Source organism: Tiliqua scincoides, chromosome 4 (assembly GCF_035046505.1).
Source record: "Tiliqua scincoides isolate rTilSci1 chromosome 4, rTilSci1.hap2, whole genome shotgun sequence".
In the NCBI taxonomy this organism is placed as follows: domain Eukaryota; kingdom Metazoa; phylum Chordata; class Lepidosauria; order Squamata; family Scincidae; genus Tiliqua; species Tiliqua scincoides.
Genome location: NC_089824.1, coordinates 104,040,060 through 104,067,886, shown reverse-complemented (window position 1 = coordinate 104,067,886; position 27,827 = coordinate 104,040,060). Strand labels below are relative to the sequence as shown.

Sequence of the window (27,827 nt, the reverse complement as noted above, 5' to 3'; positions counted from 1 at the left end):
AGAGCCTCTGGCCCACTTGACTGAACACGACTGGAGCTATGCTCTGGTCATGTCCAGAGAGTGTTCTGAAGGCCAGGGAGACTGTGCACAGCCCCCAGAACATCTTCTAAAAGCATAAAAACACTTCCTGGTTTTCCTGAAAAGCCAGAAGTCACTTTTTGTGCCCTCTGAAGGCCTTAGAAGGTTTTCTGAGGGTCGGGGAGGCCTCCTCAGTCCTCAGAACACGCTGCGGGTGTTTCCTGTGGTGTGCTGGTTCTAAGATATTTACTCTCGTATATTTAAGAAAGCTGCTCGTGGGGTGGGGAAATGGGGGTCCATTTGAGTGTATGCTTTATTTATGTGGTGTGTTGGTACTTGGAGAAATCCTGGAACTTTGAGTCCATTCATTCATTCATTCAGGTTCCATCTCCAGTATATTTATTTAAATGTTACGTTTAAAATTTATTTTGTTTTTGGCCCTCAACACCATGCCAGATATTTGATGCAGCCCTCTGGTCAAAAAGCTTGGAGACTCCTGGCATAGCATGATAAAATGTTGGGGCATCACAGTGACTATGAAATGTGCATTTTTAGGTGATTAGCAACAGTGCAAGTGTTACTGAATCAGCAATTTTTGAAGAGCCTTTTGGGGAAGTCCATATATAATATCATTTAGTATACTAGATTTGGTAAGTTTCCCTTGATTTTCTTAGGTCCTGGGTTATTGCAGTGGATTAGGCTTCTCATATGGATTTTGTGTGTGTGTGTGTGTGTGTGTGTGTGTGTAGATCTGGTACTGCTCAATGGTGCTGTTAGATTAGAGTGCTGTTAGATCAGAGTGCTCAATGGTGCTGTTAGATTAGAGTTTAAGCATCATTAGAGATGGTGCTGTTAGATTACTTGGTGCATTTTTTTGCTAATAGCCACTGGGTAAAAGTGAAAAATATGACGGGCAGCCCAATCCTCACAATAAACCTGTGCTATGATCCAGCAGGGCCAGTGTAGCCTCTGCTGCAACCAGTGTGGGAACATAGGTTGCTGGTGGACAGTCTCAGGGTGAAGGGGATTTTCACAACCTCTATGGGGCTACTTGGATCAGCACCAGTGATAGCGCCCATGCCCGTTCCACCAGCACTAGCTGGCATAGGATTAGGTTGTTGATCATCTGGAATGCAAGGATAAGGAAAATAACTAAATGTTTTAAAAGTACAGAAGGGGGGGAGAAAAGAATGTCATTCTCTTCCTAAAACTGTACTGTGTTAATAATTAAAGCACTGGAGGAAAGAATGAATCAGAAAGAATGAATCATACATTTCAATCTGAACAGGACCACAAACATTGAGATAAGAGAAATACATTGATTCTAACAAGATAATACGTCATAAGAAATACAGGATAAGATTGGGGTATTGGTCAGAAACGGAAGCCTAAGATTTTGACTTTAACAATAAAACAGGGAAAACAGGCCCAGCTTATACATCAGGTATCAGTGATGGACAAATTTAAAGAGTAATTAAAGGAGCTTCAGAATAGGAGCAGATTTAATAACATAGGCCTACAAAACTGAGGGTCAGAAAAGTTTCCCAAACTTTATGGTGGTTTGATTTGAATTTGGGGTGCCGATTCCAAAAATGGCATCCGTTTTGCCCTATCATGTCTAGTTTTGGAGATTTAGTATAGCCTCAATGAATGGTTCAAGCAGCTTCCTCATGAGGAAACCATGGTGTAGGCTTCCTCATGAGGAAGCTGCTTGAACCATTCACTAAAGAGGCTATATTATATCTCCAAAACTAGGCGTGAAAGGGCAAAACGGATGCCATTTTTGGAATCAGCACCCCAAATATATCCAGGAATTGGTGTAACGTTTAAGGAAGCAAAATGTGTGTGGGCCTGTGTAATCTGAAGATTTCTGAACAGGCTGGGAAGTGGGATTTAAAAGGCTGTTAAAATAATATTTGGAATTAAAGCAAGGAGCAGAAGTGGGAATCTAAATTGTACACAGAGTAGGTGCAGAAGTAGTTAAGAGGTTGAAAAACCCTGGGATCTCATCATTACCTTGATTTCTTTGACAACCAAGGATCTGAGTCAGCAGAGTTCTTGAGGTGAAAATAGGTTTGCAGTAGCAATGAAAGAAATTGTCGTTTTGATATCTTAAGACAAGGCAGTTTCAATTTTCAACAGAAAAGCTAAGCTAGGAGAACTTAAAATGTAAACAGAGTGCGCCTGTTAAATGCCTTCACTACAAGAGTGGAAAGTGTCAGAAGGAGCTAAGTTGCAAAATAATTGCAACTTTCAGGTCTCCCTGAGGTTCCAAGATAGAGTATTCAAATCATGTGAATGTAACCAATGGCACACAAAATATTAAAACAGATGGGGCTGTTAATGCCCTGTTTTGCAGCATATACTATCCTTATGAGTCAAGTCACTAAATGGATAATAGTGAGAGGAATGGGGCAGAGCCCAGAAATTGGACAGGCTTCTAACAGGAACAGATATTTCTTGAGTAGGCCCAGCACCTGCTTCTTTCAGCAGGTTCCAGTTCCAAACCAGAAATATACAATAGGCGGCTCTGCTCAACACTCTGAGTCTAGAGGCCTCCAATGGCCTGATGAAGAGATGCTGATTTTAAAACAGGACAGGTATATTGGATCTGCAGGTCACTCTTAGATGTGTTTTGTATTTTATGTTTAGTTAAGGTATTTATATCAATGTTGCACTATTGTGGAAAAATCCATCCACATCAACACAAGACCATAGTTGTGTATGCAACACAGCACTTCAAAGCATTTGATATTATGCGGATACACACTATGAATGCATTTTAACATACAGATCATCTTCAGTTCTGCAAATGGCCCATTATCCACAATGAAAATTGAGTCACTCGTTCTTTAGAATTTTAAAGTATGCATATCACCTTTCGCGCTTATGAAACAGAAGCACATGTACACACTCTTACGCCAGACCAAAGTAGGGCACGAAATGATTTACCACCTGTTGTGTACATTCAGTTGATGATGCCGACACTAGAGCAAAGCAACAAGGGCCACTGTTCCCATGAAGTAGAATCCTAATTGCCAACTTGCATGCAAGCACACGTTAGCTCTAAAATTCAAAGGTACCTTGCTATAAACCTGTTCACCATCTAACCAAAATGGCTGTTTTCCAGTAAGTTGTGTGAAATAAGGGTCACTGCCTCAATAACTGCCTCTGCAAAAGGACAGTCTTCCACAATTTCTTTTCAGTTCTAATTTCTTGCACTATATTGAACAACAACTGCAAAGTGCACTCCCTCCCTTTGCACTCCACTCTTCCCATAATTGATGAGCCTCTTCTCTCCTGGCCAACTTGCCTAATGGAAACCACTTGCTTCACTTGCCATGCCAACCAAATGTTCTCAAGTGCACTACCTTATTTCCACAACCGTGTGGCAGGCAGGTAAGCAGCTTCACAGCATCTATTTACTCAGCTACCTTGTGATTATTTGTGCTATGAAAGCCTCATTAAAATATGTCTATCCAACCCTCCCCACTGGGTGGTGCCCATGGCTTATTTTTTTCTACATATTGGTAGAATACAAAATACATGAAATATGGATAAAGGCGTAGGTAAAGGGGGAAGGTAATGATTCTGTTTTCCTCCTCCTCCTCACAGGGAAGCTAGAGTTTCTCTGTGGGGGTGGAGGGGCCAAGCGTAGGTGGCAACCAAACTGGCTTTTCCTTCTTCCTTCCAAACACATTTCAGCAATAGGTGCTTTCCCTCAAGTCATACCTTCCTTAACCACCCAAGAGAAATTCCAGTCACTGACCTACTAGGGCTGGGTCAATACACTGGCATCTGACTAAGCAGTTGCTGGATCCCAATTTTGCCTGCTCCAATTACAATATTTAATTTCAGGAGAAACTGTGTCATCTAGCTTTACACACAACATTAGTATGCTAACCAAAAGCTTCTGAAGGTATCATCTCAAGTTCTTACCTCTTGTCAAAGGACAGACCAATCAAGACACAAAGCTCTGCCTTGCCACGCCTGCCATTCCTTCTGTCATCCTTTCCCCCTCTGGAATGGCAACAGATGAACTAGGAAGCACACCTCTTTGAGGGCCATATTTGGGCCAGTTGCTAAAACTTGGCATGCTACAAGTTGTGGCTAGGCTCAGTAGTTACATTACTGATGGTGGCCACAGCCTTTCCTCCTCCCTTTGCCCAAACCCTAGCCTATCATATCCCTTGGGTCACCTTCACTGACAGCACCAAAGAATCATTGTATCATGTCTCCAAACTACAAGCTGACTTTCCATCACCACTTATTGTGGTGCCAGCACCACTCAAGTCAACATTCTTTTCTTCCCACACTCTTTATGCTAGAAAGTAGGGCTTCCAGCTTAACTTCCCTCTCCAACTTCCAATGCACTCCTTTAACCATCTATTAGCATCCTTAGAAAGGAGGATTGCAGGAGCAGCCAGACACAGCTATAGTTACAGCCTTTAACTATAGCTGTGCCAATTTTGTTGTATTCAATATTTTATCTATTTTTTAAAAACCATTTTGCATTTTTTCTTTTTAATTAGAAAAGTAGCCTAAAAATAAACTACAACCCTTTCCTTTCCTAGGGAGGGTGGCTGGGTGGGAAAGATGGAGATCTAGCAGGAACTGGCCAATTGCTTATATTCCAGACCATGTGCAGCGTGTCTTTCCCCTAGCATTTAGTAACCAAAACAGAGAATCTCAGAAGTCTGGTTATTCACTGGGGAAGTTAAGAACACTACATTAATGGAGAATCAGAAAAGAAGCCTGAGAAAGGTAGGGGTAAAGGAACAAGGGGCGGAGAGAGGTCAGCAGCATAAAAATTAAAACAGAAAATGATATGCAAACTTGAGTGAAAGTTCCATTGAACTCAAAGGGATTTATTGCCAACTAAAGACCAACAAGATTATAAGAAGGAAAGGGGGGAAGAGAAAATACAAAATTAAGAGGAAAAAGGTACACAAATAATGAGAAACACACACCTACAAAATTATACACTTACTTGGAAGCAAGCTCCACAAAATTAAGTGGATTTATCCAGAATATAACCAATTTTTAGAAATTTGATAATATGGAAATACATCTTCACAAACTCCAATATCATGAGGTAATGCTACGTTCTAAAAGACAGTTGGACTAGATGTCTCCAAGCATTTGCCCAATTCCAATGCAAATGAAATCCAAAACAAGTTTGCCAATTTTGTTAAATAGCAGTGGTCTATACAGCAGGGCTCCAATTTTTCAGATTTAGTGCTCCATCCTCATTCCTATCACTGAAGAACAATTAACGTAGTATTTAAAAAACCAGGCATATAGTTTTGAGGCATTCAATAAGGCTTACATTAAGAAGACAGACAAATATAGGAGGGAGGCCAGGTCACATTATCACATTAAACACATTAAACATGCAGATTTCCTGGAGCTGAGACTTCCAAGCCTAGGTAAAGCCACAGTGAAGATCTTGTTATATGCTCAGTTGTCAGAATGACTGATTGACAGCAGAGGTGGTGGCTTGAGGGAGAAAAGGCACGACAGAAGCACTTCTTTCTCCTTACAACTTCTTCAGGGTTTTTCCATATTGTGGCACATTAGGGTTATGCATCATGCTATTTTAACTGTCATGCTCTAAAACCTTCCTTGGCTGCTACCCAGAAGCAGACCAAAGCAACAGAATACCTCCTCTCAGTGTGGTTATCCTATACTGTTTCTTAATGGCAATCTGCTATGGGGAGAATTCCAGCAATAAAGTGCATACAAGAGTCACTCTTGGCCAAATATAAAACAGAGTAGCCCAGTAGTGCATTCACACAAGAACAAAGTAGAACAAGCAATTGCATCAGGGCTTGGCTCTGTTATACATTAGCATTGTGCTCTTGGGATATGTAATAGCTTATCTTTAAATAAATAGTTATATTTTTCTACTCGTAAGAAAACCCTGCTTTTTCTCACCTTTGCTGGTTCTGTAAGTTTTGCTGCAGAGCTGGCTGGGCTTGCCACTGATTGGTAACTGCAGTCCCTCCTTCCCCACCCCAGTTTACAACGTTTAACAAGGGGGAGAAAGAACACACAAATGTTCACGCAGTACAAAGGAAAAAAGAGGACGAGTACTGCAATAACATTAACTGTATGCTTTCTTTTTAAATACAATCCATCTGAGAAATATCATAATCCTCTCTAGAGCAGGGGGAGAGGTTGGAATAAGCAGGGACTGCAGCCAACCACCAACTGGTGCTTTGCAAGCCTGTGCTATTGCAAAACCTACAGAACCAGTCTCTCCCGCCCCCCCAGTACAAAACAGGAGGGACATAATTGCATCTATCTACAGCGCAATATATGCACTTCCTGAGTTGTACATCTGTATGCATCTCTTACATGATCAAGAAATTGAACCCACAGAAAGTTAAGTTCTCAGTGGGACCTGGTAAGTTATAAAGTGTTTGCTTTCTGCAAAACCTGCTCCCCTCCCCCATATACACAGGGCCAGGGATGCGGCTTGGCTTCCAATGAAAGCACAATGTCTTTCTGTGCACAAAGGCAAATGCACATTGCTTTTTGGGTAGTAGTAAAGGCCCTCCCAGTCCCAACACTACCTATGCCAGTGTTTCTCAAACTGTGGGTTAGGACCCACTAGGTGGGTCATGAGCCAATTTCAGGTGGGTCCCCATTCATTTCAATATTTTATTTTTAATATATTAGACTTGATGCTACCATGGTATGCGACTACATTTGGAGAAATGTTACAGACCTGTACTTTTAACCATCTACTATGTATATTCTTTTAATAACAATAGTAAATGGGACTTACCCCTAAGTGTGAGTAGGATTGCAGCCTAGGATTGCAGCCAAAAATTTTCCTGCTTGATGATGTCACTTCCAATCAAGACATCACTTCCGGTGGGCCCTAACAGATTCTCATTCTAAAAACTGGGTCCTGGTGCTAAATGTGTGAGAACCACTGACCTATGCTGTTGATAAGCAAATAGCTATATAATGTAAAAGCTTAGCAACCTTAGATGCAAAACTAGTTGTCTGTGCATTGTCAAATACTTAATTCCCTTCCAGGGTGATTTTTATCAAGCGCTGAAAAATATGGATGTACTGAGGAATGCCTACACAGGGCCCTGGTTGGTCAACTGAAACCAAAACACTGTTTAAAAAAACAACTGAGAACAGCAGAATCCCCTTGAGGGTCATATTATACCACAACATCACTGGCGGTTTTGCCACCAGCAGGGAAGAAACTGTCATATCCGAATTACTCTTCAAACATGAGTTACTGGGTCCCACTACAGAGGTTGGAGGGTTCAAGACTTTCCAGAAGATGCATCTTCTGGGGTTAGGTTAAAGGACGTTAGGCTGGAAGTGAGCAGGCAGCCTACAGTGATGCAAGACCCAACAACATGTTACATGGAAAGCACAATTCTATGACTAGCTACTCAAAAGCAAGTCCCACTGTGCTCAGTGGAGCTTGCGTCCAGGAAAGTATGTACAGGATTACAGCCCTAGTTGGTTCTTAGGGTGAACTTGCATAGTCCTCTCTCATTAAACAGCACATACTTGATCCATATCATGGCTACAGCAGGAAGGGGGGAAGGTTTAACCCTTTGTCTCCATTCTGGTCACTATGCAGTAGGAATCTTCTGTGATTGCTCTGGGGAGAGAAGAACCCGTTAATGCCAAGGAGTACAGCTGCAAGAAGCTTCCAGTCAGATGTGGCTCCCTGTTGAATGTGCTACATGGGAAAAATAGACCCTTTCACACATTATGTTCGGTCACTGCCCTGAACAGTCAACACGGGCAAACTAAGCAGCGTGTTCGTGTGCTCATGTTACCTTATCCAGCTATTTTGCAGCTGCTTGTGCTGGATGACCATCCACATGCAGAAACATGTAACTCTACTTATCACATAGAAGTTTCCAGTGACATTCCTTCCACAGACCAGCGAATGTGATCTTGCTTTACCTCAACATGTCTATAGTTAGAACAGAAAATCACTATTTCTTTAGAGAAACAAGCAGAGCTTAAGGCTCCCTTAAAGGAAGCGTTGGCCAAGAATCTTAATACTGACCAGTTAACCGTTTCCTTTCAAAATGAGGCAGAATGAAAAAAGTGTACAAGCACAAAACACTGTGGAAAGTCTGGCTGTTGTAGCTTTTTCTGTGGTACCCATAGTTGGTCAGGAAAGACCACTACAGTAATGCAAGCATTAACTCCACCCCGATTAACCTCATGTGGTTGACAACTGTTCCCTGCCCCAGCTTTTGTGGGGCTTTTGAAGCCACTTCTCATTTCTCCACGATGTTACAAGATCACCCCTCAAGCATGGCTCCATACCCAGAGAGGCCACCAAGCCCATGAGTCTAGTTTACACTGGCAGGGGTGACCATTTGCAGCCCTCGACAATCTGGCCCCACATGAAGCTCCTAGTCTCCAATGACCCTCTGCCCTCTCAGAGACTGCTGGAGCCTTCGCTGACCCGTGACTACCGGTCACAACCACCAGATGCAAGCCGAGTTACAGAAAGGCCTTTCACAGTCTCCATGTGTTTTTTGTTTTTCCCTGGTCAGTTTTTTATCCCCCCGCCCCAATTGCTCTGAACAACATGCCTCTATGTGTTTCTGGCCTGGTCTGTATGTTTTCACTGTGCAGGAGGTGTGTTTGGCCAACAGTTCATAGCTCTCATGTGGTTCTATGAGCCTGTACTATACTTCTCATGTGTATTATAAATAAACTCAGCAAAATTCATTCATTCATATAAATTATGTCTCTCATTTATGTAGATTTATTCAAATTTGAAATGTAAATTCTTTTTTCTCCCGGCCCCCAACACAGTGTTGGAGGGATGATCACAGTGGTCCTCCTGCCAAAATGTCTGCCTACCCCTGGTTCACAGCAAGCAAGCACTTTGTCCTTCTCACATAGGCCTCTGTGCCTTGTCAAAACACCCAATGCTCAAGAGTCAGACTGCAACATGCAGCTCCTGCACAGGCAGATTTTTAAAATCTTCTGCCAGGAAAATAGTATTTTATTTAAAGTCAGTTTATGACTCTTAGGCAAGCTACACTCAAATGACGACAACACAGGAAAACAGCCACAGGAAAGTCAGGAGGGGAAGAAACTTCTTTGTCCAAAGCTGAACTTAATGCCCTTTGCACTGCTACTGAAGCATTTCTTAATAACTTCCTTCAAGCAGTTGCAACACTCGGCCCCAATCTAGTTTCCAAGGTGACCCGAATCTTCTGAGTTTCCCCAGACATGAGATGATCTCAATTGTTTACAGCAGCCATTTTCAGCCACTGTGCCTTGGCACATTGGTGTGCCTTGAGAATTTGGGAGAGGGTCATTTATTAGTAGGGCCATGGGGGATGTGAGCCCCCCATTGGCAGCACAGTGTGCCTTGTCAATTGTCAAGAAACTGGTGGTGTGCCTTGATGTAGTGCCTTGCCAGTGTGCCATGATCATCTCGTGGCAAAAGGTTGAAAATTGCTGGTTTACAGTGTTAGCTGGATAAAAATCCTGCATCTCTACGATTTCAGCTGCTAACATACAGATAAGCATGTTAAATGTTCCTCAATAAATGAGCACACTGAAATAAGACCCTGTGAAACCATCTACTGTATTCATACCAAGTTTACACTACATTTGCCCAAAGCCTGCAGCTCATCAGGGCCAGCCTAAGACATCCTGATGCCAGAGGCAGAAAATCCAAATGTGATCCTTCCTCCCTTCCAAGCACTATAACAATGAAGGCCTTTTTATTTAACTGAATCTTCCTGTGAACAGTGGATTTACTTTAATCTGTACCTCCTGTTCATCTGTTTTATCTACTACTTTATACTGTCTGATGCTGAATTGATTATTTTTATGCCATTTCCCCAAATTTTACTGTTTCCCCACCTTGTGAATTGCTTTTAACATTATAAATACTAGAAATAAAATCAACGTGAGACACAATCCACAGGGATATTCTCCTGCACAACAAATGGGTACATGTATGTAAACAGAAGGCGGAAGCCACTCCTCCTCTCCACCCTTCCTCCGAAAAGGGAAGAAAAGCAGCTGCAATAGTGCCTCTGCTGTGTTACATCAGGATGCAAACAAACAATATAATTATCACATCACTACACACAATTGCAGTGGGAAAGTTTCAGAGCAGCTCCCTAAAAATGAGTCTTTAACTGGGTGAGGGCACACAGAGCTGGCCCACTTATGGATTACTCACCCCACCCCTGCAATTCATGAAAGCTCCTAATCTATATTTAAAGAGTATCTTCCTCCTGACCGAAAAGATGTACAGGATAATTGATAGCAGATATTCTTTGTTTTCCATTGCAGTACAGGAAGAAGGAAATTTATTTCTAGCCTTATGGAGCAGGGAAGAGGGTCTGTTACAAAACAAAGTTTGTGAAGACAGGAAGGGACCCATTCCTGAATGACAGTAAAATACTGAAAAATACTTTACTGTCAGGCAGTACTTAACCAGAACCTGTAACCAGAACCCTATTTAGTGATCAAGTGAAACTGGTGGGTGGATGAGCCATGGGGTGGGGAGGAGAAAAACAGCAGAGCCAGGAAGAATACTATAGTACTTGCTACCAGAGGGGGGGGGGGGAGACAGAAGAACAGGCACAAGGGATGCTGAATGACCTCAAAACACAAGAACCATATATCCATAGTTCTGGCAAGATAGGATTACAACCCAAGTCTTACAGGACACAGTGGGTTTACTTGGAGTAAAATAACACTATTTTCAGACACCTCTACCTATAGTATTGGCACAGCACATTTTGGACAGGTCTGTTCCGTATGCTTTTGACAAGACTTATATTGGTAGTCACACCAATAAAACTGCATCAGAATAGGCTTTACAGAAGTGGGTTTTACTAACTTATCAAACCCTTAAAATGTTAATATAAAAAATAATAATCCAGTACTTGCTCAACTGGGGGAAGGGAGAAACACTGCTATATTACAGTCACAGGGCAAGCTTTGAGTGCCTTCAGGAGAAAAGTAAAACAAAAATCCAATACATAAAGTTCTATGGAATTTGATTCTATCCTACCACAGAACTGAGGACACTATAGGTCTTTGTCACAACTCAGCACTGTAACTTAGATTACAATCCTACACACACACACACACACCCCACATTGGGGAATAAGCCTCATTGAAGACTTCTCAGAAGACATGCCTAGGATTGGGCTGTTAAACTGACTGGCCCCAAATCACTCACACTGCAATCTTATCCAGATTGATCTGCGATTAAGCACCATTGAATTCAAATGAGCTACTTCTGAGTAGACATGCAACTGGACTGACAGTGAGCCTATAGTCAAGTGGCAATATAGGCAGACTCCCCCAGCCCCAAAGCCAGAAATATTGTAGTTTACACTTAAACTGCCAACTCTGCTCCAGATCACCTCACCCAGTTTTTCCTCTGCAGCCACAGACATCAGCCTAGTGCCTCTTCAGCCTCTCCCAACTGCCCTACAGAACAAGTACTGTGGTAGGATAGAGTCCCACAGCAGATAAAGCCACAATGTTGACCCTATGCAGAGGCAGGCACCACAGTCCCCACCATTATAAGGTGTGACAGGGAAGAAGTGGTGAGGCCAACTTTGCAAGGGGGAGGGGCACATCATACAAGGCTTGGAGCACAATCCTAGGCTTGTCTACTTAGAAGTAAGCCCCATTATAGTCAATGGGGCTTACTCCCAGGCAAGCGTGGATAGGATTGTAGCATCAGAGCCCCATCCTATGCATGTCTACTCAGAAGTAAGTACCATTAGAATCAATGGGGCTTACTCCCAGGAAATATGGATAGGATTGCAGCCTCAGAGCCCAATCCTAGGCATGTCTACTCAGAAGTAAGTCCCATTAGAGTCAATGGGGCTTACTCCCAGAAAATTGTGGATAGGATTGCAGCCTTGGTCAATCCAGAGAGATAGCAGGGGGAGCCAACTGCAACAGCATCTTTTGGTGCCATCACCACCCCCAGAGTGACTGTGACATCAGCCTTCGTGATCCAAGGATCCCCAGATGCCTGGACGGAAGAACGCGATGCACGGGAGGCGGCGGCGGCGAAAGCTGACCCCGCAGGCGATGCGCTCCCGGGGGTGAAGGTCCCCCAAGACTTGGCCGGCGTGGGTGGTGCGGAAGTGGACCAAGCAGGGTCCGCTTCTCCCCTTAACTGGCCGTGGGAGGGACGGAGGAGGAGAAGGTAGCGCTGCTTCGGCCGCGCTCAGCAACCTCGCTCCTGGCACGCACAGAAGGCGAGCGCAGGCCGCCCGCCAGCCCGCCGCAGCAGCTCGTACGACGGAGCAACACAGGCAGCCCGCTCTGCCCCTTGCAGCGGGCTCAGGCGTCCCGCCCGCAGCCCAGGAGCGGCTCCGCTCGCACGTGCGCCAGCGAGGACTCGCGCGCCGCAAAGGTGCTCACCTCACCAAGGTCTGGAACGCTGCCGGCTCCCTCCTCGCGCCGCTCGCGTCGACTGGCAGGCAGAGCAGGCGCCTACCTGAACAGCCGCAGAGTGTAGCCTCGCCCGCGACGTCACGCCACAAGTTGTGGTCAGCCGACTGCTGCGAAGGCAGGCGCTGGCGCGGCGTCACTGCGAGCGGCGGGCTCAGGGAGCATGCGTGCGAGGGGTAGGCACGCCCCCAAGCGCACTGGGGTTGGGTTACCCCGGCAGGTGTACGTCAGCTCTCTCTCACACGTGGACCGGGAGCCCAAGCCTGGGCATGTATACTCAGAAGTAAGCTCCATTAGAGTCAATGGGGCTTACTTCCAGGAAAGTGTGGATAGGATCGCAGCCTCAGGGCCCAATCCTAGGCATGTCTACTCAAAAGTAAGTACCATTAGAGTCAGTGGGGCTTCCTCCCAGGAAAGTGTGGATAGGATCGCAGCCTCAGGGCCCAACCCTAGGCATGTCTACTCAAAAGTAAGTACCATTAGAGTCAGTGGGGCTTCCTCCCAGGAAAGTGTGGATAGGATCGCAGCCTCAGGGCCCAACCCTAGGCATGTCTACTCAAAAGTAAGTACCATTAGAGTCAGTGGGGCTTCCTCCCAGGAAAGTGTGGATAGGATCACAGCCTCAGGGCCCAACCCTAGGCATGTCTACTCAGAAGTAAGCCCCGTTATAGTCAATGGAGCTTACTCCCAGGAAAGTGTGGATAGGATCGTAGTCTGGGTTTGCACAACATACAGGCTGCTTGATCCCTGTGTACATAAATCTTGGTCCCTGAATGTATGAACTGACCCCACGGAAATTGTATGAATGGTTCTGTCCAAGAGCTTGTGTGAGTGGCACATTCACACATGCAACTCATCACCTTAGTCATCACATGGTATGAGTGAACAACTAGCTCTTGATAACCAACAACTGGATTGTATTTATTTATAAAAGTATCTGTATTTCTAAACTGCCTTTCTCCTCTATTAGGGGGATTAAAGGTGGCTCATAGAACCAGATGACCAATACTCTACTATGCACCACTTAAAAAAAGAAGACATTAATTAGTAAGTCCCATTATAGTCAATAGATCTTACTTCCAGGTAAGTGTGCTATACACACTTTCCTGAGAGTAAGCAGGATTGACTGCAATGGGACAATTCTGTGTAGACATGCATAGGATTGTGCTGTTAAGTCAAACCAGTGGAACACACCTAATTTATCCCAGTTGCTTGGCAGAACAGGATCTACCTGCCCCCAGAAAGAAGCTGGTAATTGTCCAGCACAGTGGAGGCCAGGGAGGGTTTAAAAAAAAACAACAGTGGCCAAACTACTACTATCTTAAAGCAGGATGGAAAAAGATTCTGATCATCACACTCCCTGCTTACCTGGCCATGCCTCCTTTAACAGTTTTTACAAGCCAGGATGGGCAAGGGTTGTGCATGCACATGGACATACACTATCTGAATCCTCAGGCTACATATGCTGAAAACATTTCATAGCAACTTGACAAGTCAGTTGAATGTCCCAAGGAATTGTCAAAGAGGAATCCAAGTTGTGAAGGATGAGAGCAATTTTCTCCTCCAAGTGCTTAGTGATCAAGTCCTGGTGGGTCACCAGGGTGGCCTCCTCTACCTTCTGTGGGTCCTGATGTAATAGACCATGAACCATTTGGAAACGCTTAAGTGGGATCAGCTGAAATGGTCTTTTGAGCAATAGGCTGGAAGAGGTGACCCAAGTTGTGTGGGATATCCTGGTGCCATTGATTCTAGACTTGCTGAGCTGAGGCAAGAAGGATGCTGGGAGCAGACAAGTTCCGTTCCTGGTCCATTCAGTTTAGAACCAGTGGTGTTGGAAGGGGATGGTGCAGGTAAGATGCCCATGTGGTGGGCATGAGATAGTTGGTTAGCTGGGTGGTGCAAGGGGTGGATGGGTAGCAGATCAGCTTGGTTCATCCCTGAGTGGTCCTTTCAATGGGATCTAGTCTATGTTTGGAAGATTCATTGCAAGTCTTCCTCCATTGTTGTTCAAGTCCGTAGTTGCTTCAACACTAGTAGCTAGAGGTGTTTGTTTCCAGTGAGTAAGATAGGATTACAGCCTAAGTCTTGCTGAACACAATGGGCTTACTTCTGAGTAAAGGGGGTTGGCCCAAGGTCACTCAGAGAATGTCATGATTGTGTGAGGATTTGAAGCCAGCTCTCCTTGGTCCCAGACCAACACTCCACCACTAAACCATGATTGCTATGTCCTGTTGCTGGACATTCTCCAAACCTTTCCAGGGAAGACACCAAGGGATGCAAGCAGAAGATCAGAAAATGCAATGGGAAGAGCATAGGGAAAGAAAGAGGCATAGACAAGCCACCCACACACCTGCCTGATTAGCTGGGTGATACTAGAAGCTGGGGAGACAACAAAACTTGGAAGAGAGGCAAGGAGGGTAGATAGGACTCCCTACCTGTAACTGTCAAGTAAAGGATGAAGAAGAGTTGTGTAGCACCTCATACTTTAGAATACTGGAAGTTAATTTTGATCTTCCACCACAAAACCAGTATAGCAGTTACTGAGAGCTAGTGAAGTACATACATGGTTAATATGTTGAACAGACTGCAAAAACCCAGATCCAAACTCCCCTCAGCCATGATGGTGCCCTTTGGCCAGGTGTTGAATACTAACCCAGTGGTATTCAAACTGGGGCATCGTGACGCCCCAGCCTGTGGGTCCTGGCCTCTGCTCCCTTAAGGGGCAGGGGCAGCCAGGAGACAGGGGAAAGGCAGCGGCGCGATCCTGTGGATCGCACAGCTCAGGGGGGCTGCAGTGGCTTGGGTGCACTTGCCCAAGCCTCCTGCAGCCTCCCAGGAGTGCTGGGAGCTCTGTGCAACCTTCAGCAAGGCTCCCCAGGTCAAGAAAAGTGAAAGCAGAGCGATTGCGCCCCGCTCTGCAAAATCAGAAGCGGAGCGCAATCGCTCCGCTTTCCCTTCTGACGGGGCTGCAGGGACTGGGGTGCATTCACCTGTCCCTGCAGCAGCTATCCCTGTGTGTGGGGAGCCCTGAACGAGCACCTACAGGGCTCCCCAGGTCAGGGAAAGGGAGAGTGGGCGATTGCGCTCCACTTCTGCTTTTGCAACGGGATCCTGGGGATCGCATCACTGCCTTCCCCCTGCCCCTGCTGTCTCCCCCCCACCCCTGCAAAGACTTACTGCAGGTTTCAAACTCCCAGAGAGTTTGAAAACCGCAGGCCTAACCTATCATATAAGGTGGAGGTTGTGAGGCTAAAAGAAAGGGGGGAGCCCTAAGCTCCTTGGAGGAGATATATAAACATGAAAAATAACTGGACTGAACAAGGTTGCAGTTCTAACAGCCTGACTCTAACCAACTTTCCAACACTGATGCAGCAACAATGCAGCCCTGTTAGAAGGCCTTCATGACTTTACCTCCATGAATGCAGTGGGTTCCCAACTGGAAGGCACTCCTATTGAAGCATATGTTTAGTTCTCCCTCTAGTGGTCAGTTTAATTCCCTATATAGAGATCTGCAACCCAGTAATTGTTGACTAGTTTATTCCTATGGTGCTATAGCCATCATGTTTGGAGATTAGTCCTAAGAGAGTTATGAACGAGAGACACTGAATGGCAGGAAGTTCCATGAATGAATGAGTATTATGGACAAGTTGTCTGGAAGTGGTGGGATTCCAGCACATAGGGTGATGTCTGGGGTTGTGGCAATAGTTGCAGTGCTTGAGAAAGTTTTGTTTTTTGTTTAAAAAAAATTAGGAATATTTCACACATGGATGTTGTTTAGTGGAAGTTGTTTGAAAATCTGCATGCAGTCTGAGTGCTGAAAAACTTTATTTAAGTTGCTTGACTGTGGTATTGTGCTCCTAGGCTATGAACCTGTTCTTTTAGAGGGAGCACTAGCATACCTGATGGGGATAGAGGGGCAGTACCCCTGGGCTCCACATCTAGGGGGTGGTGCAGCCATCCTGTGCACAAATGCACCTGGAATGGCCACCCACTTCTTTTGCTTTTTTCACTTTGAAAAAAAAACCCCAGAAAAAGTGGGTGGCTGCTCTGAGCAGTGTGTAACTACTGCAAGCATTCACAAAGTAATGATGATGTCATCAGGTCAAGTGAGGGAGCATTTTTAGGCATGGCTCTGGAGCAGCAAAAGAGCCAGATATGGTGCTGCAAGGGAGAGCTACCCCACTTAGAGAAAGTTGTAGATCTTGAACATGCATTTTGGCCTTGTGGATCAGGAGGACCTCTATCTTATCTGGATTTAATTTCAGTGTATTAGCTCTCACCTAGGCCCCAGCCACTTCCAGGCAGTGCCCTAGAATGAAGTGACAGCAGGGGCAAAGAGAAGGGCAGATCAGGACTGGGAAGAGGGTGGTTTCAGCAGCAGATGCTGAAGTCTAACCCCTTTCCCGACCTCGATCCACCTTTTCAGATCCATGTGGATTTGCTCCAGTGATAACATTGGTGCAGCTTAAGTAGACCTAGCAGGAACAAATGGTCCCTTGATCTGAGGAGGCCCCTGGAGGCCAAAAGTCAGAGCAGCTGAGGGATGCAACAAGGAGCCCAACAAGGCACCACTGCATCACTGTACAGGGAATTACTGTGGATTGGGCTATAAGCCGCACAACTCTTTACTGTGCTTGCTGTTTGATAGAAGACGCTTGTGACATCTTGCTCCATCTGACCTACAGTCATCTGTTTCTAGTCTCTTGATGAATGACTTTCAGGATTCTGGAAATTTCTGTAGCACACGAATCTATTGTCTGTTATAATCAGAGGATCAGTTTGTACAGTACGACCCACCATCCAATTAAAAGCAAGAGTGCTTAATTCGCCCCCAATATGTTGTTCTGGCATTAAAGGCACAATTACATGGACTCATTAAGGGGGGGGATGACACTCAGTTTTTCAGGAACTTGGCTGCTGGAGTAAAGTAGTCTCTCCTTTTGCATTTGCAGCCACAACTGGCTCTGAAGGTGAGGAGAAGAGGCTGCTTTACACCAGCGGCCAGGAGCCTGAAGAAACTTAGCCTTTTGCTACCCCCATCCAGGAATGCCAGTGGCTGTCACCTGTTTCTCAATAAGCATTGATGCTGGGTCAAGGCACATCTCCAGGCTGTGACCTGCTCTGATAAGGTTAACCGTTACCCACATCAGTGACAAGTAAACTCAGACCTCCAGCAGTCCCAGGATTTTCCACTACCATAGCATCCATCTTGTCTGGATCCATCTTCAGTCTCTCCGTCCCACAATCACCTGACTACAACTTCCAGGCTCCTGATTTAACTACCGTTTGTACAAGAGGCACAAATCAATAGCTGAGGCTTTTTCATTACACAAAAATGCAGTGATGGTAAACACATCACAAGTTGAATTGAGTCTTTTAAGCAATTGCTTTTAGAGCACAGACCTTAAAAGATTAAGGCCTTAAAAGATCAAATTCACACCATTTTAAATTTGGCTGGGTCTCAAATATATATTTCCTGATCCATGAAGGGCATCCAGTGCCTTTATGAATTTGCCCAAATTTTAGTTACAAATTACTCAACCCAGCCAGGCTTTACTGTTGTTATAGCCCTGCAAAGTAGGGAGAAGTTCAGCAGCTTCAGAAGTTCTCTTGTGTGGGGTTTCAATATTTGGTCAAAACTGGGCTCAGTTCACTGAGTGGTCTTGAACTTGTCATAGTCACTCAATCTCAGTCTCTCAGCAATGAAACAGGAATTGTAGTGGTTGGAGCTCTAGGGTTGTTGAAAGATGTATAAGAGCAATAAGATCCTAGGCAGAAGGGCTATACTCTCTGCCCCACACCTTGAACAGCCACTGTTAGTCAGAGCAAACAATACCAAGTTAGTTGGCCAATGACTGAGCTCCACATAAGGCAGCTTCATATGCTTTTTATGAGATGACACGCTGCTTGCCCATCTACTGTAAAACTCATTTTATTGGGCAAACTTGGAAACGCAAACAAAAAATAGGGGAAAACTTATTACTTGTGCTTTCATAAAAGGTTGATCAAATGAAAAATATTTCCAGTTCAGTATCTTTAATTTTCAAAAGCAATTGCCCAGACTCTGGGTCTGACACGATGTTATAGTTTTATTCTTCTTCCTGGGAACAGTGTCTTGGGGAGATGGGGTAAACTTCAGGGTAAAATCAAGGGGTCAAGCTGCTTTTCATAGAACTCATTCCCAGCGCGCGTGTTCTCTCTCTCTCTCTCTCTCTCTCTCTCTCTCTCTCTCTCTCTCTCTCACCCTTCCAAAGTTAAAACAATCCAAACTGTGTACTTAATGTTCAGGCATGGCGAAATTTTTGTCACAGCTTCAATTCTTGCTTTCAGAAGTACTCTTATGAACTGCAGCAGCCTTGTCTGATGCAGCAAATGCATTTTAGGTAAAGCATATACATGCACACAAAAAGGAAGCAAAGGAGCATTTTCTGTCTAAACAAAGGGGGATCACTTGAAGTTTGTAACCAGGTGAATTTTCTGCACTTCTGTGTGAGCCGTGGCTATGAAGAGACATCTCTTGTCTTTGCAGCCATGGTGGCAAGAGAGAAACAGTATTTTGATAACACAATACAGAATTGAGGCCTACAGAATTGAGGGTCAGAAAAGTTTATCCCAATCTTTATGGTGGTTTGATATGAATTTGGGGTGCTGATTTAAAAGATGGCATCCGTTTTGCCCTATCATGTCTAGCTTTGGAGATATAGTATAGCCTCATTAGTGAATGGTTCAAGCAGCTTCTTCATGAGGAAGCCATGGTGCAGGCTTCCTCATGAGGAAGCTGCTTGAACCATTCACTAAAGAGGCTATGCCATGTCTCCAAAACTAGACATGATAGGGCAAAACGGATGCCATTTTTGGAATCAGCACCCCAAATATACCCAGGAATTGGTGTAAAGTTTAAGGAAGCAAAATGTGTGTTGGCCTGTGTAATTCTTCAAAAAGAAAAAAAAAAATCTGTCTACCTGTTTTCTATACAGACAAGAAGTGTTGAATTTGCTGCTTGTTTAGAAGTTTCCAAGGTAGTTGAAAACCCAGATTAACTCCTAACCAGGTAAGTGTGTCATTGAGAGCAGTACCAAGAGAAGGCCTGCAGTAGCCTTGACCCCACTTCTACTTTGTGTTTGTGCTCAGCTCACCTCCCTTTTAGAGTCTCCAGATCATTGCTTTGCTTTTCTTGGGAACCAGCCCTATCCACATCCTTCCTCTAAGGCCTCAGGGCCCAATCCAGATCTGTGTGTGCTGGCTTACCGCCAGTGCACACTATCGCAAATGTGCCTTAAGGCTAGCCCAATGCGAGCATGTAGTCCGTGCACATGCTGAATGGCAGAGAGGTAAGACAATGGGGGGGGGAGCCAGGGAGGAGGTGTTTCAGGGAAAGTGTGGCAGGGAAAGGAGCAGGGAAGAGGGGGGCTAAAGAGCCGTTGCAGAATCAAGTAGCCTCATTGCGAGGTTACTTCCCTTACCTGGGGGAAGGGGACGACATTTGGCAATCCTTTGGGGAGTAAAATGCCTGGGTTGACATTGCTTGCAGTTTTCCACCCTGTAGGAGGTCTCCCATCCAATCACTGCATAAGGAAGGCATTGTGGCCATTTTGGGGTTGAGGCCAGTGGAACCTCCTGCTCCATGATTTAGCAGGATTGTGAGGAAGTGCTCAGATTTTGCAATCACAGGTGCGATGGCAGCAGTTCAGTGTCCCCGGATGAGAGTTCTGGTAAGGAATGAGTTAGCAAAGAACTTCCAAGCTACAAGGAAGGCCATAAAGATTTTTTTAAAAGAACATTCCCAAATGAAACCAGCACTAGAAAGATTAGCTGCCTAAGGGCCCAATCCTATCCAATTTTCCTGTGCCAGTGCAGCCGTGTCAGTGGGGCGTGCACTGCATCTTGTGGTGGGGAGGCAGTCACAGAGGCCTCTTCAAGGTAAGGGAATATTTGTTCCCTTACCTTGGGGCTGCATTGCAACTGCACTGGTGTTGGAAAGTTGGATAGGACTGGGCCTTTAGTTAGAGACTTGGAATGGCATAAAGCACTAAATACAGCAGCAACACTCAAAATTAAAGCCCACAGAAGAAAGCAATTTTAGGGTTGGTTATCATGAAGCCATTGAAAATGGGGAAATCCAAAATGAATGGCTCTAGCAAGTGCCACTAGAGGGCACTTAAGAACTAACCTTAAGGGACAGAATTTCCTACCAAGGCAGGCAGAACAAAACCACAGGACCATACACCCAAGTCGGACTTGGTGTTTGCACAACAGTTAATGAAAAGAGCTCAGAAGAAGTTAGGGAAAAATCATAGATGACTGAAAAGTCACAGAAGATCAAGCCTTTATTTCAGTTTTTTCAGAAAGCTCTATGTAGCACCCAAACAAGAGAAACGTGATGATAGAATATATAACTTAATGTTGTCAGTGCGTTCTTAGAAACGACAATTGTAAGTGAAATGACTGGAACCTATTTTACCATGGGTGGGCTCCATAACTCCCTCTCAGGTGGTGGGCTCGCACTTTCTTAAGTGGGTCACTGGCCTGGTGCTACCTGGAAGTGACTTCCAGTGACCCTATAGTGTGCAGCCATGAAGGACACGGAGGTCAGAAGATTGAGAACTGCTGATCAACTTTAAAGCGCAGCAATGTTGAATGAAACAACTTTAAGGGAGGACTTGCTGTGTAGTGTTATCTGTTTATAGCGCTAACACGGTGACCATTCTGAAAGATATATACAGTACACTGTATAATAGGCTTTGATATCCAGATAATGGTGCTTGTTTCAAAAATAAGAGAAGCCCCACATATTGTTAGGGTTTGGCTTGTGGTTGAATTAGGTGTGATCAGCTTTCTGCCATTCCAGATGATTATTTGGTGACTTGATAAATCACAGCAGTGGGAAGGTCCACTGGTTCCACCAACATTCAGGTTAGAACAGATATGCTCAAGCTTTACTATACAAAGAACCCATTGCAGATGCTATTGGGCTGTCAGGGAATTAACTATTTAATAATCAGCAAGGCATAGGTTTTTTTTGGTAAGGGCTAGAAAGAAAGGCATGGTCCATGTTAACAGCTACAACAGAAGAGCACTATTATAGTGGTAGAGATGGGGTGGGGTGGGGCAGGGGGCATGCTGTAGCATACAGCAATGCTGCATCCCCCCTTTCACCAGACTGTTTATTTAAACAAGGCTTACATAAGAAAGTGATATAAAGAACAATACAGTACAAAAATAAGAGAAACCAGAGGAAAAGGGGGGAAGAGAAGAAAGCAACAGACACAATTAAAAGCAGGAGGTATCAAACCCAAGCTTCTTCTGTTTTTGTCTGGTTTCCCAAAAGTTCTTTGGAAGAGCATCTCTACCCAGAGGGAGCCCATAATCTCAGAGATCAGTGAGAAGACCCTAACAGTCACACACCACATCTCTGCTGGTGGGGAGCAGGTGGAACAGGGCTTCCTCCAAAGGTCACTTGGGCTGGTGTGCAGGTTTATATGGATCCAGGTAGTCCTTAATGTAGCCTGGCCACAGTCCACTCCAGAGTGGAAAGCAGCCTTCAAGAAGCAAACTTCTGCCATCTCTGCTGTTTTCCATCTCATGAAGAAGGCAACTTACAGAAGCCAAAGCGTGCCCCCAAATATCAAGTCAACCATCCAGATACCTATGCAGGGCTTATGTGCTTACAATTCACTGTGGTTTGGGCCAGTGAGTTTGGGCCTCTTCATCCTCTGTTGATTGTGCTTTTTGACTTTAATTTCAGCCAGGAGATCATTAGGGTATATCATAGAGGTTTTTCTGGATTGTTCTTGTAGCTACATAAGCATTATTGCTGAACTTCAGCAATAATTAACTAAGGAGAGGTTACTTTTACTATAACCATTGTATGAGGCTGTTAACAAGAAAGCAAACATGTGGCAGAAACTACTTTTTATTTATTTTTCACATTTTCATACCACCCTTCCTTTAAGGGGCTCAAAGTAGTGCATAGGGTTTCTTGGTCCTCAGAACAACCTTGTGAGGTAGATGAGACTAAGAGATCGTGACTGGCCCAAGATCACCAGAAAGCTTCATGGCTTTGCAGGGATTTGAACCTCGATCTTCAGGTCTAAGCAACTCCAGGACCATTACACCATCCTGGCTTCCTGGCTTTTGACAGACAAGTGGTCAAGAGAGCAATTGGGGAAAAGAAATGTTTTACAAAATTAATTACAGACAACCATTACACAGCTGGGCAAATGCCAACTACAATGCCAACACACAGTAGGAAGGATGTGTGTTCCGCATTATAAAAAATTGTTCTTTATGTCAGAGATTGGAAAATCCTGCACACATGGGCAGCTCCCTGCCTCTTATTTTTCCTTCCCCTGCTGTGTATAACAGTTCCTTCCAGTGACAGAACTCCCGCGCCCCAGGGAGAAAATCCACAATGGTGCCCCCACGGGATGCTGCCACCCCTCACATGCAAATCTGCCCCCCACTCACCTGGAGTGAAACGGAGCCTCACATAACTCCAGGATAAACCGGAGTTGCAACCGCATCGGTTTCTGCACAGTTTCTGACCATGTTGGGAGCCTCAGTGAGGCTTCCATGTGGTCCTAGAGGCACATGAGGCTCCACGCCTAGGGCATTTGCCGCTTTCACTTAATGGCAGGTCCGCCACTGGTTCCTTCTGGAGGAGGAGCCAGAAGCACCACTTGTAGTTTATGCAGGCGGATGGACTGGTAAAATCATGTATTTTTATACAACCACTGATCCCAACAGTCCTAATGATCATCTCTCTCTCTCATGACATAGCGAACATCATTTTTGGGGAAATCTGCCGAGAGAAAATAAACATAGACAATGCAGTTAGAAGAAAACAAATACAAGTTTATGTAAGTAGCTGTCCTGAAGGTTTCAGTGAAATGCTAACGGGCAACCCAATCCTGAGCTGCCCGGGGAGCTCTGCCGGAGGGCTGCCGCCAAGGGCTCTGCCGCTCTGCCAACCGAGGAGGGCTGCCGCCGAATCCAGCACCTCCTGCACTACCGCGGGAGGCTCTTTGGGAGAAGGGGACGTTTGTCCTCTTCCCCCAGAGTAAGGTAAGCAGCCCCGCAATGGGGCTACTCACTTTACTGCTGACCAAAAGGTTGGCGGTAAGGAAAAGGCATTCGTGTAGGGCGCACAGCCCTGTACGAGCGCCCTGGAACCTGTGGAGCAGAGCTCCACGCACCTGCCTCCCATCCCTCCCCCAGACACGCCTCTAGTCCGCCCTCTCCCCGCGTCACACCACCCCGTCACACCACCCACCCACCCTCTCTCCACCCCTGCTGGCCTCCCCCCTCCCCGCAGCACCTCCTCATCACCCCGCCTACCGTTCTGCAGCTCGGTGGTCCAGGAGACCGCTGAGCCATGGGAGTTGGGCGACTGCCCAGCGCTAGCCCAGCACCAGCCGGCGCTGGACTAGTATGGTTGGGAGCCCGGCGGTGAGCCCTGTGAACGTGCCTTATGGCACATTTGCGACTGTGAGCACAGGATTGGGCTCTAAGACAGTAATACTGATGACCATTTAGGAAATATGTAAACCGTGGGGTCATGGTATGCTTTTCCCCTGAACTAATTTCATTCAGAGTTATGTGCCCTTTGGTGACATGGGATACAGTCCTCAAGAATAGTTTTATGTATGAATGGGACTGATACCAAACATAACAGTGATATAAGAATTGCAAAGACAAAATTATTGTTAAAAATTGTTAAACAATAGCTTGCGATTGAATATTCAACTGTTACCAATGTCACAGATTATTTTCAGTGATAGATGTGCAGTCCTTTAGATCCACTGGCTATCACAACATGTGGTACAAGGTTATATTGACACATTCATAATTTAGCATTATTAGGGTACTGATTGAATGTAACTAATTCAATCCAGGAATTGCCTAAGGTAAACTGCTCAAACAATTACACAAATTGTACAAAGCAATTGATAAGGTTGGATACAAATCCTTGAAATGAATCTTCTTCCTCAAAACATTGTACTTGCAGCTCTGGAGAACACCTAACTCAGAGAACTCATTTGAGTAGGGTTAGGATTAGGGATTAGAGGCCCAATCCTATCCAGTTTTCCAGTACCAGTGCAGCTGCGCCAATGGGGCATGTACTGCAACCTGTGGTGGGGAGGCAGTCGCAGAGGCCTCCTCAAGGTAAGGGAACATTTGTTCCCTTATGTAGGGGCTGTATTGCGGCTGCACCAATTCTGGAAAGTTGGATAGGATTGGGTCCTAGGGCCCCTGATTAGAGGTCAGTAATTCCATATGGCAAGGACCACCCACTGCACAACAAGAGTGTGCATCAACAATAAAAAATGAAACTATCATGCCATGTCTTCCATCAGTGAATGCATTGCTAGATTATGAAAACTGACACTTGCAAATGTGTTTAAAAAGTTCGGATACTTTCAGGCATGAGGGTCACATCACTGACAAATCTACTGCAAGTGCTGTGGAAAGACCATGTAAAGAGCAGTATGTCTGATGTCAGGTATGTTGTAAGGTTCCTGAAACCAGGAGACAAACAGTATGTATGGTACCAAAACTGAAATCTTTAACCTCCAAATGCACCTGCCTTGGAGGAAAACATTGAAAGGGCACACATTCAGTCGTCCATTTGGAGAGCAGTATTGATCCAAGATCCTTCTGATATGCATCCTACTTCCTTTGGGTGGGAAAAAAGGATAGAACAAAATCCCTAATTCCTATTTTGGCACCACCGATGACTAAGCCAGCATCAAATAAGATTTTCAAACTTGTGAAGTATAACTGTGTGACTGAGCAGCCCTGTTGGAGTTTAGGTTGTTGTTATGGCTGCCTCAATGAGTGTGCATTGATTTTTGCAGCTGTTCCAAGACACACAGAAACAAGTGGAAAAATTGTGCTACCTCTGATGACGTCTAGAAATACTGTAGTTATAGTGTCTAGCCTTGTACAATGCCTTTTGTGTGGATTTCTCCAACACGTCAAATGATTCCTGTTGTAACTACAATGGTGAAACTTGTGTCTTTCGTTTCTTACTGATTTTGGTTGCTTCTTAGCATACCTACATTCTTTTAAACTTGTTTGTGTTCTGATTCAGTTTCTCGGCCACTGCCTGAAACCATTTTTCAACCATACGTCAAGTGTTTGTGAACAAACTAGAGTGTTGCTGTTGAAAGAAAGCGAAGAAGAGTTCAGTAAAATGGGCCTTTAGATAAAGCTTTAACTAACATTGGATCTCCATCCCTGTTTTGGGAATTATGGTTTGGTAATTAGATCATTACCTCTACTAAAATCTCTCAGGTTTCCTTGTTTTTACAGAGAAAAAGGAGTCACTTAATTTTTTTGTGCTCAAATATTAACACTTCTTCAAAAAAAAAAAAACACAATTATGACATAGAAAGTACCTGTATATCAGTGTGTGCAAATAATATTGTATTTATAGTATCTTCAGGCACAATCCTAATTTGTGCTAGAACATGCAGGCCAAGTTGCCTGTGCTGTATCCAGCGCATGGTAGGTGCTGGCTGGAGGACAACTTGGGATAAGGGGATATATATCTTCCCCTTTATCTGTTTTGTGCCCCAGCCACCCTAACGGGGCTGGTTGGATCTGTGCCCGCAATTTTGTGGATCCAAATATGAGCAGCCTGTATAATGCTGCTCAGGCCAGGGACAGGAGTTGGGATTTGGCCTGTGCCACAACAGTTGATCCCACCCCTACTTCCTTCCTGCAAAGATCCCACCCCTTCCCAGGCTCAATTCACCCGGGTTGCCCCCTCCCTTCCCAGAAATATCCCCTCCCCACCTCCGTCCCACCCTCCCATCCTCTGCACTCCCTCCCATCCTCTGGCCTACCTAGGCTGGCACAAACATACCAGCACAGGGTCCAGATCTGGCCTCTGTGCCAGCCCTGCAGACTCCCAAGGTGGGGTGAATGTTACTTATGGTTTGTTCACAACCTCTGGAAGCCAGTGCAGGGGAACGGTGCCAGCTTAAGTGCTGGTTAAGATTGCTGTGTTAAAGTAGTATATCTATTGTACTGAGGGCACTGCACAAAATCCAGAAAGTTAGCTGCCCATAAAAACCAATATAGCAAAATGGTAACTATTTTTGCTTATCATCAGTGAGAAGAGCCATGCTTCAGTTAATGCAATTTGTACAATTTGCTGGAAGGAAAGGAACTGAATATTTGGATACTCCTCTGCTGAGAAGTTTGAATGAGAACAACCATTCTCCTTGTTAAAATAGAAGGAAGATGGACAGCCCTTACTGAAAATCAGCATTGCATGCCTAAGCAGAATCATGAATATAAAAATGAATATTTTACCTAGACTATTTACACCACTTCCAACAGTTTCATGGAGAGCATTAACGTTCAGCATCTGATTAAAGAGATTTATTTGGAACCATAACGCTCTGGACTCTCTAGAGCAGTGTTTCTCAAACTGTGGGTTGGGACTCACTAGTTGGGATGGAAGTCAGTTTCAGGTGGGTCCCCATTCATTTCAATATTTTATTTTTAATATATTAGACTTGATGCTACCATGGTATGTGACTGCATTTGGGGCAATGTTACAGATCTGTACTTTTAACAGGCTACTATGTGCATGCTTTTAACAATGATAATAAATGGAACTTACTCATGGGTACGTGTGGGTAAGATTGCAGCCTAGGATTGCTAAAAATTTTCCTGCTTGTTGATGTCACTTCCGGTCATGACATCACTTCCGGCGGGTCCTGACAGATTCTCATTCTAAACAGTGGGTCCCAGTGCTAAAAGTTTGAGAACCACTGCTCTGGAGTATGTTTACCAAGAAACATATTCATTATATGAAGCAGAAGGTGTGTTGCTTGATTATACCAATAGAGCTAGGATGTAGGAGTTATTATTTACAACAATATAAGCAGCCTTTATGCAAATAGTTTTAGAGCTTCAGATTTTTAGTGTTTTTAAATTTTCATCTGGAATCCATACAGATATCTATATATACACAAAACTTACACTAAAAATTAAAGATATCATTAATATCAATAATATGTATTGTCTTGTGCTCTTTGAGTGCAATATATATTGCACTCTTCAAGGAGTTGGACTAGTTGACCTCAAAGGATCCTTCCAATCCTAACATTCTATGACATGGGTTAAATAACCTTCTTTTTCAGGAGCTAGTAATAGCATCTTTTTCATGGAGGAGCACTGGGGAAATATGCATTGTGCAGAAATGGACGGTCTTATTGCCAAGTACTCCATTCCAACCACTGCTACTGAGCATGCACTGATGGTCCCTTTGCTTTTTAGTCACATGGAACAGGACAAATGGAAACCACACATAGAATTTGGTTGGCAACTATGGTATA

The 27,827-nt window shown here is 44.7% G+C and overlaps 1 protein-coding gene across 1 annotated transcript in view; it reads right to left on the bottom strand.

The window, feature by feature from the left end:
- CYSTM1 (cysteine rich transmembrane module containing 1) overlaps nt 1-12,598 on the bottom strand; it is a 34,647-nt gene extending 22,049 nt beyond the window's left edge. Inside the window, exon 1 of the mRNA XM_066623416.1 lies at nt 12,445-12,598. The gene's annotated coding sequence lies outside the window, so the exon portion shown is untranslated. The remainder of the gene's footprint in view (nt 1-12,444) is intronic.
- Nucleotides 12,599-27,827: the final 15,229 nt, after the last annotated feature.